Below are 9,846 nucleotides of genomic sequence, written 5' to 3' on the forward strand. Positions count from 1 at the left end.
TAGGATTCTTTTATTGTTGATAGATTTATTTTAGAAAAACCGTTTTCTTGTCGCTCTTTTTTTTAAAAAAAACTCAAAGTTAAACTAATGCAGTGGAAAAACCATTTTTCAAGTCATTTTGGAAAATTAGTTGCCTTATGGATTTGTTTTTCGAAAACAGTTCATTTGCAATGTAGTGGAAACTAGGGAACAATATCAAATTTTACTTAAGCCTGATATCATGCATTATCCGGTTATGCTTGAGTAATTCGTGCATGCGAAAATTCCCAAAAGAAAAGTTACCAAGCCACAGATCAGAGATAATTAAAAATTACAAGCCAAAACCAATAAAGACTTAATAATACTTATTAGGAATAGTTTGAGGTCCAAGGTGATTCTCCGAATGTCGAACCCGGTCCTAATTTTATGGTTTACTTGAAAGGTTAAACACTATTGGCGGGCGAGCTTATGAAAAGCTCAGTGTGAGGCAAACAATTATTTAAACAAACATAAATGTCAAATATAGTGAAATAGATTAGCTTTAATAGAAGAAAACATATCCATAATAGGAATTTCATATCGCTACATGGTCATTATCAAATTGATGTTAAACGGTGTATGAGCATAGGTCATCATTTATTCGAGTAACAATCATTAATTTCAATACCATTTAATACAACAAAATACAATATGTAGCATAAATCAATAACATTCAAATATCTCATGCACATGATGCAATGCAAAAAGGTTCCTACCCATTCCATCTGCTACACACCACGAGTTCCCCAGAACCCGTCTACCAAACTCCAAGACATTATGAGTGTAGCTCAATGTGGTAAAACCACCAAATAATCAATAATGCAGAAAATCTGCCAGATATCAAATAGTGTGATACAATTTCCAATAACATATAATATGTGATAAAATCGTCAATCCCCTTGGTACTCCAGGTGCAATACACTAACTACGAATAATGTGGACTTAATATACCGCCGGTACTCTACGAAACTCCTCTGTCAACCACAAAATCCCAATCCAATGCATATGCAATATGTCACACAATCTCATACATAATCACATACTTTTAGTAAATGGAAACAATGTTCTAATCTTTCAAATTACCATTGAGTTGTTATCAATCAATATCGTTCAATTTCACATACTTTACAGATTTTCATTGTGCATAAATAACACCCTTTTCAATACACAATATAATAAATATGCGTTAAAATCATACATAAGCTTAATATCTCAACACATTATATCATTCAGTCAAACATTCTCATATCTCATAACTCAAATATGCAATTACAAACTAAATTAAACATCCATACTATCAAACTAGCAATTTTGCCAACATGTCAATATTTTAAGGCTCGAAACATACCTTATTCGGCCACTCACAAAATCAATAATTTGGGTATTAAGACAATCCAATCAGCAAGCTAATTTATCATATATAACATGATATTTAACATTTTCAAACAATTTTATGAGTTTTAGACCCAGACCTTATTTTTCACTTCATCGCAGCACACTAGCGAATCTTCCAATTTTCCTTAACAATTCCTTAAACGAACCTAAACAAAAATTTAGTATAAATACAATAAATTTACCACTAAACCAGCCCCCAAACACCCAGTTATGATTTCAAACCAATCGTTGGAATTATAACTATTTTATGAATCCAAACTAGTTAGATTCCTTGCACTGTATCGGTGCAAACCGTACGTACAATCTTTCTTCGCCTTTACGGATGATTTGAGGTGTTTGAGTCAGCACCGAATTCAATAATATACTGAAAATCAGTAGCTAATTAATGATTAAATTCCTTCATTTAATCAATTCATAACCTTTACCCAGCAACTATGTCGAAATAACAAACTAGTTACTCTTAATTGCACTTACGCTTCACAATTTGTGGGATCCGAATGGCCAATCGATCAAGAACATTTTTCCCTAATTGAAATGAGTTTAAAATCTGATTAGGAGGGCTCAATAACTCAAAATAATTCTGGAAAAAGTATAAGTAAGAACCAAGAACCAAATCAACCCCCTTTCTGGCACATAGGCTTACGCACCACCACCCATGGTGGCTAAAATTAGGGTTGAATTTTAAAATGGTTTGAGATTTCATTAAAATCTGGAAATATACCTTTAAAATCATTTAAAATCCCCCAAATTCCATATCTAGAAATTTATGTTTTTAATGGACAAGATTAATTGTAACACCCCAAACCCAGCCCGAACGTTATGGCCAGATCCAGCATGTCACATTGAAGAGTTTTATCGAAAACCTTGTTTTCATTGAAAACCCTTCTTTAAAATAAAAACCTTGAGTAAAATCCTAGCTTGTATTTGTTGCTTTCAAAGCGATGTGTATTTTAAAACTACTATTCCTTCTTGTATGATAATAATTACTTTGTAAAATCTCTTTTTAGTTGCGGAAGTTTATTTAAAACAGATGATTGTTATTTAAAAATTGAGTTGAGGAAACGTAGTATTTAAAAAAGTTATGGTTTTAAGAGAACCATGTTCTACTTCTAGCAAATATAAAGCATAATAATAAATGTAATCCTAATTTGACTAATAACCAGATGAAAGGCCTTATTACATTCCAGACTGAAATAACTTTAAATACTAGAAATTATAGGCTTAAGAAAACAAGTCCAAGTCGTCTTGCTAGCTGGTCACTCGGAGTCCCTCCAACCGTCGAACCACCTACTGAGGATCACCTGAGAAAAATAAAAGAGGGGGTGAGTTTACGAAAACTCAGTGTGTACAACCCTCATCAATCGTAAATCATGCATCACATCAATTTGGGCCTAAGCCCATTACAATAACGGTGGCACTTGGGCCTTAGCCCATGGTAGCCTCAGTTGGGACTGAGCCCATCCACAATCAGAATCAGTTTATACAATGCACAAATACCAATCCAACCCTGCACTCCGTATCCCGTCCAACCCTACACTCCTGCAGGGATTTAATCGACCCACACATCCCTACACTCCTGATGTAGCACCGGTTGCAGCACTAACCAATATCGCAGTAGAGCTGCCAATCACATAATCGGCTTAAAGCCATCTATGGATCCACAGTCGTCAAGCAGCCATGCGATCCTCAATTCTTCCTCCGTTCCATAATTCCCAACCCATATGCAACACAGGACAATATGAATGCAGCATATATACATGCAACATACCTGAATCCTACATTTAGCACATAGAGGTATTTTAGTCATTTTTACCCTTAAGGGTATTTCAGTCATTTCTCATTATCACGGGTCTAATTACCTACCTTGGCCCGTTAACAAGTCCTCTTTGGCTAAATTGAACAGATACTATGCACCAGATAGGATTCCAGAAAAAAGGAGGTGGGTCAATAAGACTGCTTAAGTACCAAGCTCTCCCTAGATCCAATCCTAGACATGCATATACCCATTGTCACAACTTAACCTTATGACTATTCCACGGTCACAATTAATTAATTATTTAATTTTTATGCCTGATTGAGTAGTTACCAAAAACTAGGTCCACAACCCCTTACTAAACACTAACAGATCCAAACTTATTCATTTGGCCCCTTTAGGCCCAATATCATTCATATGACCCATTAGGCCCAAATCACATTCATAGTTATGCAATCATATGATTTTCCATCACTTAGTATCAAATTTCCAATTTTACCTACTATGGGCCCTACAGCCCATTCTGGCCCGGTTGGCTAATATATGGCCCAAGTCTATGGAATCGCTCATGGGGCCTCTGATAACCTATCGTTTTCTGATACATGATATTCGTGACAAGTTATAATTAACCGTTCTTGAAACTAACTATTATCACGATGAAGGCAAGTGCACCTATTGAACAGTAGTATAGCTCTAGCAAGACCGAATTGTCGAACCCAAACGAACCAAGAGTACTAGTAATTACTTTCTTTTTATTATCTAGACTAAAAAATAAGGGATTTGTTTATCTAAACTAATTAACTAAAATAAGGGTGCACAAAGAGAAAATTGGGAAAAAGCTTTTGGGAAAACTCGATTGATTAAGACAATACCCAAGGAAAAATCCACCTAGACTTCACTTGTTATTTGACTCTAAATCAGACGATTTATTCATTTGACTTGATCTGTAGATATCCCTAAGTTATATTATTATCTCTCTCGAGACTAATAACTTCTAACCCTAGGTTGATTAATTGAAATTTCTAATTAACGCCCTAGTGTTGCATTAACTCGATCTATGGATCCCCTTATTAGGTTTCACCCTAATCCGAAAAAATCTTATCACCCTATCTCTAGGCGTGCAATCGACTCCGCTTAATTACGACAAATTTACTCTTAGACAAGGTCTATTCCTCCTCTGAATAAGAGCATTAACTTGAATCAATATCCTGGAATATTAAAACAAGAATTACGAACACATAATTAAGAACAAGTCAAATATTTATCATACAATTCAGATAATAATAACAAGATCCATCTTATGTTTCATTCCCCTTAGGTATTTAGGGGGTTTAGTTCATAATTATAAAGGAAAACATCTCATAAGAATAATGAATACAAAACATAAAGAAAACCCAAAGCCCCTGAATGGAAATTGAAGGGAGATCTTCAGTCTCGATGATGAATTCGACTTTTGAGATGGACCAATAGACTTCCCTTGAGTAATTCCTTGCCTCCTACTCTGTGTCTCCTCTAACTGCCTCCTCTGGTGTTTAAATAGGCTTTGGAATGCCTAAGAGCCCTCAAAAGTGGTCTTTTTCGAATAGGACTATACTTGGGCTCAGCAGGGACACGCCCATGTGACACGCCCGTGTGTGATTACTCCAGCCCATGGTCAAGGCTGTTGAATAGGCACGGGCATGTAGTCTACCCGTGTAAGTCGTGCTTCGATCCTGCCAAATGGACATGCCTGTGTGCCATGCCCGTGTGAGAAAGTCCAGGCCATGTTGATTTCCCACGTGGGTCCATTTTCTCTGTTTTCGGCCGTTTCTTGCTCTTTTTATTCTCCTATGCTCACCTAAGTATAAAACATGAAATTAAAGAATTAGGAGCATCGAATTCACCAAATCTAAGGAGAAATCATCCATAAATATGCTATGCATGGGATAAAAATATGTATAAATTACGGTTTATCAGTTTCCCCCTTACGAGTGTTCGCGCACTCGCAATACTATTATAGCCAAACTTCTGGCTTTTCGGCATTTCAGGATTTGCCAATCTACTATATGTGTACAGTGTATGTACACACCTGGTACTAAACGTGTCGCGATGTCCTTAGCCACGAACCTACAAACGATGTCACTCAACGATTAATCACACCCTTATCAAATACGATCGCCAAAAACTGAAAATCTCACCTTTGCCTTACCTTGAACGACCAGTCCTAACAGCCCTTCCTTGATCACTAATCACGAGTATTCCTTAAATATGCATCAATCTTAATCATTAAAAACTAACCAAAAAATGACTCACAATCAACTTAAGTCACTCTTAAAACATCCATGACTATTCGGCCAACCTTAACCAATAAAAGAGGAACACTTACCCAACCCCAAAACGCCTAAGGAGTAATTTGGCATAGATCTGAAATCTGAGACTTGATACTAATCCCCTACCAAAATCGATTTAGAAAGAGTGAGGGAGAGAAGAAATCAGTACTAGGAAGACCAACTAAAAGAAAGTAAAGCACTTACACAAGAATCGATCGGCTAAAGTTGAAGAAAGAGTGGCGGCACAATAGGATTTTGGCCAAAAGATCTTCGGCTTTAGAGAAAGTAACTAGGAGCAAGAAAGAAAAGAGTTTGATGAGAAAGGAGGGGAAAAAATCGGGACAAAATAAAACAGAAAGAATAAGGGATTTCAGCTTTTAGATATTTAAAGAGAAAAGTGTTCTCAGTAAAAAGAAAGGAAGAATTCGGCAAAATCGGCACCTATATATACTATAGCCGAATTTACCTATCCCCAAATTCCCTATTCGGCTCCACTTCTTTGCACCCCTCATCTCCTAACTTTTCTCCCTGATAACTCCTTAGTCCTTTCCTTAAACTTCTCCTCTGACCACTCCCTTCAGAGTTTACATCCAACGCCACTACTGGCCATTTATTGAGCAAAAATAAATCCTTCTTTTAAGCAATGAGGGATTTGAACCCAAAACCTCATTGCCATGCATGTGATGCCATCTCTAAGCCCCACATGTGATGCTACTTACCACTCCAACACAAGGCTCCTTGTGTCCAATTTCTCTTTTATTTATTTAAAACCCAAGCTACTTGCCATCAAGGTTCTTTTAATTATTAAACTATAATTTCTTTCACCCCAAAGTTCGAACTAAAAGCTTAACCAAGGCCTATTATCACATAAATAGCACTTGACTAGGAATATTAAGCACACCTTTTATCAAAACTTAAAAAAAAAGAAAGTTCAGGATTTTTGGGGCGTTACATTAATTAGGAAATTGAAGAGAGAAGATACCTTACCCAAGCTAGTCAAGAGAAACGGCTATGGCACTTTCTTGGCAATGTTCAAGATCAATCTTGGAGCTGAAGATTTCATATTTGGGGTTGATTTTAATGAGGAGAAATGATAGTAATATGGTGGAGAATATGTTAATAAATCTTGTGGCCAAAAATAAAAATAAAAAGAAAATAAAGAGATGGTAAAACTAGGTGTAAGCGAGGACAACAATGGAGGAAAGGAAAAAAAATTGAAGAGAAAAGAGGAGAGGAAGAGGGTGAACGGCTTGGGTACGTAAAATTTGAATTAAAAGCTAAAAAATACAATAAAAATTTATATTTATACTTAGGGTTCAATGGTATGGACGGCACACACATTAAAAAACAAGGGATTTTGCAAAATTTAATTATTTCGCAAAGGAAGGAATTCAAACTTGGGACCTCGTTTAATTTCCACACTTTCTCATATTTCTTTTAACCATTAGGCTTTTTCCTCATTCTTGAAATAATTTTGCAATATTTATTTAAAAAAACAAGACATGCCACATACTAGAGTTTAAGGCAAAATTTGCAAAATATAAAAATTGTGAGAGAGAAGGGATTTGAACTTGGGTTTCAAGAAACATTACACTAACACTTAACCAACAAATCAATACCCCATTTATTTCCTAAAAATGCATAGATAATTTTAAAAAAATTAAGGCATTATCACTCTCTCAAGATTCACAAACCCGATTCTACTAACCCCCGATTTTTGGGATGTTACAATATTAGCCATGAACCAAACATTCTTCACAACATATCAACATTATATTATCCTTTTATTATAATACACAATCCATTTACCTTGTTTTCATATTATTCGGCTCATTTCTGGAGTTTATCAGCTCATTTATGTTTGTTTTGGCCCCCAGGGCTCCATTTTAACTGATTTATGTTATTGTCAACATGTTTCCATCCATCCCAATTCACATATATACATAATTGGTTAAAAAGCATCATATATTACCATATTCACATCATTTATCAAACTTATAATTTACAACCCTTATTAACTTGACTCAAACTCGGACGGATACTTGGATCGTCCAATCAACACACCAGACAAGCATCGAAGTGCATCATTGGATAAACCGAAGTAGGGTAACTAACACGTAACATGAATACAGGCACACAAAATGCATCTTGGTGCACAGAGTGCATATCTAGCACACGAGGTGCATTTAGGCACGTAAACTGTATCCTGGCACATGAACGCATAATCTCGTACACAACTCAATCCTATGGTATACCAATTATATTTGACACAGCCCGAACAACTAATAGGGTACCATATTCAAATCATTTACAATTTAGTAAAATTACCATTTATCAATTATATTCACAATCCAATCAATCAACATATCAAATAAGTTTCATCTCATTCAATACATTTTCATCAAATTTATAGCACATCATATTTCGAGCAACTCATACTATTTTAAAACTTATTCAATTTAGTCTCTAACATCGAAAAATCCATAACCAAGTTCAATTCAATAACTTTTATTATCACAAAGTACTCATCTTGAATTTCTAATGCAATTAACATGAAGATGCAATCAATTAAAACAACCTTAAATCGTAAATGTACCAATAGTGGCTCGCATCACTCGTCGACAACTTTCACTCTTCCTTTCCCTATCAAAGGTTCTGCGTCAACATTAGCTACGAATAATAACAAAAAAATAACACATTATCAAATTCTAGTTAGTTAATAACCAAATACCAATTTACAGACAATTTGCAATTTATTAGATTTACTCTATAAAACGAGGACAAACATAACATTCAATTTAGGGCTTTGGATTAAAATCTGATTTCACCAAAATTCATTAGGGACCTTCTATTTTCTATTCCTATCAACATTTTATAAAAAGCTTTACATTTTATTCAATTTGGTCTCTAATGTATGAAACTAAAAATTAAGCTTCACAATTTAGTCATTTTTGTTAATTTAAGCTTAATTCCTAACAATTTCACACTAATTTCATCTAATTCTCAACAATGAAAACTTTCAGAAACTTTGACAGTTTTACAAACTGGTACATGGGCTAGCTAAATCAAGCTCTCATGACCTCAAATCTATAAAAATTACAAAAAAAGGACTTGATTACACTTACCAATTTATGGTCGAAAGCTTGAAGGAACTTAAGGTTTTCTCTCTTTCCAATATTGTTGATAGTGAGAGCTTGAAGATGACGACAAATTGGTTGTCATCCCACTATGTTATTATTTATACTAAGCTTAACATTGTTTTAGTTTAATTAATCATAGTTAAATTATTATTAAACATAGTTTAAATCATAATTTAGTCTTAATAGAATTTGACTTCACTGTCCACTATCTCATGACTAAACATGGTTAAGTAACCATTTTGGTCCTTTGGATAATTGTTATTTCGATCCCCAAGACTTATCCTAATAAAAAACCTATAGGGATTAAAATATTAAAATTTAGTTCCTAGACCTTAATTAACGACATTTTCGACTAAATTGCTTGACCAAATTTTAATTCATCAACATAATAACTCCGTAAATATCTCAATTTACTATTTATGGACTCGATTTATGAAAACAAAGTCTCAAAATCATATTTTCTGACATCATTGGAAATCAGATTATTAAATTAAAGATCTGACATCGCGATGTGATCTCTTTTTTCATAAAAATCCATATGTACCATTTTTATATGCCTATTTCCATCTTTTAGCTTCAAATATCTTAATCAAATTTTACTAGTTTCTTAAGTTAAAAAATGATCAAGATTGTAACGCCCCGAAATTGGGCCTAGAAGTATTGGGCCTTGAGCATGGGAGGGTCAGGAGCTACTCATAAATATTTTAGTTAAGAAAGAAGGTGGCACAAATTTCATGTTTGCTTTATTGGCTAAGTGATTTGGATGTGTTTGGGAGTGTTTCAGAAGCCTAGGTTCAAGTCTGAGCTTTTGCAAAAATTTTAGTTTTTCCCTTTAAGTGAACCTTGGCTTTAGCTTGTAGGCCTTATAAATATTTGTGGGTAAAATGTGTCACAAAGAGAGCCTTGTGGCTTGGTGGCAAGTGACGCGTTGAACAACTGAGAGGGCTTGGGTTTGAATCCCATTGAACTCAAAAGGATATTTATTTTGCTAATTGGGGCGCAAGTGTTTATGGTAGACTAAAACTCTATTGAGTGGTTGTGGGCTTGGTAAAAGGGGAGGGGATCAAGGGATAGGATGTTAGTTGTTGGGGATTTGAAGGAGTGGATTATGGAGAAAAGGGTGGAGTGAGTCAAGGAATTTTAAGCTTAGAGGGTTATAGCCGAATTAGGTAGCTTGTATGTGTAAATTTGGCTAAGGGGTTTCGGAAGTGCATGTATAGGTGTCAAATTT

This window comes from Gossypium hirsutum, chromosome A03 (assembly GCF_007990345.1).
Source record: "Gossypium hirsutum isolate 1008001.06 chromosome A03, Gossypium_hirsutum_v2.1, whole genome shotgun sequence".
NCBI lineage: Eukaryota > Viridiplantae > Streptophyta > Magnoliopsida > Malvales > Malvaceae > Gossypium > Gossypium hirsutum.